Consider the following 1,916-nt stretch of genomic DNA (forward strand, 5'->3'; position numbering starts at 1 on the left):
GCAAGCGCGGTCTCCGTCCCCCATCTTTTCCACTACCTCTTGTTCCTGACACCCCAAAGGTGTTTTCTTTTGATCCACCTGGAAACGTCGCCGTTCGCCCCATTTTCCTTTGTGCGGCTACAGGATCTGAGGAACATTGAGCATCGCTTCTGAGGCCCCTACCCGTGCAGGGAAAAGAATGCTTGACATTTTAATCCACTTATTTTTCAACCATCCGAGCCGCGAGCAGAAACGAGGATGTATACGCCTTGTTTCCTTCTTCTGGTTGAAGTCGGTGCAGTGGTGACTGCTTTCGCGGGCTGTGTTAAGATTCTGGAGGAAATGCTGAACAAGATTCGTTCATTAACCGGTTTTACTCGGACAGCGTGGGGTCCTCACCCAGTCCTGTCTTTTCCCTCGTTCTGTTCGCTGGTGATCCTGTTGGGTGGGTCGTTATTTTTGTCGTTGCTTTTTCTAGGTGTGTTTTTTTTGTGGATATTTTTTTCTTTGGTTTGGTATACTTCGTTCTTTTTGTCCTTTAGACTGGGAAAGGAGACTTCAAACGAGAAAAAGAAGTAAAAAAAGGATACTTTGAGAAGTGTAGGGAAGATTACGCAAGGGGAGAGGGAAAAAGAGGAGGGGGTGGGTGGAGCGGAAGGGGCGGGGAGTCGTAAAAGTTGTTTTTTTTCCCTATAATCTTTCAAGAGGCTTCGTTTTTGGCAACATGAGTCAAGGCGTTTTATTGCTTTTTTGGAAAGGTGGGGAGACTTAAATTTTTTAATTTAAAAAAAAAAATTTTTTTTGGTGGGGGGAGGGGTTTGGGTGGAGACGGGAAAGGAGGGGGTGCAGGGGGTTGAGAGAGGTGGAGCGAGTCGTCTTAGTAAATAGATCAACGGATCACTTGCAAAAGATATAACAGCTCCTATTTATATGGCAAACAAACTAAACTCTTCTTATATGTTTTGCAAATTTTGAACTGTAATAGACTTTTTCAAACATTTGTAACATGTTTTTTCACGTTCCTTCCATTTTCTAAATTCATCTTAGACGACAAAAGTCCAAGTGGAGCATCAACTAAAATATCTATGTTTTCTTTAGAAAAGGCGGCCAACCTTACTTACGCCAAACAACGGATACCGTTGACATTGTCAATGCTCTTTAAATAACCCCTTTTAAAAAGCTTCACACTGCTGAAATAAGATCAACAAGCAAAAGGAACATTTCAGAAGATTCAAGAGCATTAAATTACAGACTGACATACGATCTTTTTCAGGATCCAGATCTAAAAAGGCACTGATCTAAACTCATGAATAGTACTATTTTTTCGATCTCTTCCTCGCAGTCAGCGTTTTGAAATGATTGTTTCGATATTGTGACTTTGTCATAAATCATCGTTGCGTCGATGTTTCTGGATCAAGGAGTAAAGACACATCTGCTCCAAAAGATCACGATGCTAAAAATCAGTCCGACCTAATCATATGCAAGACGATCACGCCTTTTTGTGAGAAAAGTGGTCAAGTAAATTTTAAACGTGTGCTCGTCTTGGATTATGTCAATAAAATCTAATTAAAAAATAAAAATCGAACTGAACATGGTCATTTGTACATGTAAGTGTCTTGGATAAGTGGTCGTAGGAGCAGGTCTGAGTATTGAGTTCTTCAATCGAAATTGCTATAGTACACAGTATGAATAAATGAAATCACAATTGAAAAATTATGTGTAGTCCTGGCGAACTAAACTGAAGATGGATAACAAGCAAATCACACGTTCTAGCATAGAAAAGTGTTGATTTCTTTCTTGTCTCTACATGTGGTTGGGAAAGAGAGCTCCTTGATAGAATCAGTACAAGGAATATAAAATAGCTTTTCTCCCCCCTCTCTCTCTCCCTCTCTCTCTCTCTCTCTCTCTCTCTCTCTCTCTCTCTCTCTCTCTCTCTC

This window comes from Aplysia californica, unplaced genomic scaffold, assembly GCF_000002075.1.
Source record: "Aplysia californica isolate F4 #8 unplaced genomic scaffold, AplCal3.0 scaffold00103, whole genome shotgun sequence".
In the NCBI taxonomy this organism is placed as follows: Eukaryota; Metazoa; Mollusca; class Gastropoda; order Aplysiida; family Aplysiidae; genus Aplysia; species Aplysia californica.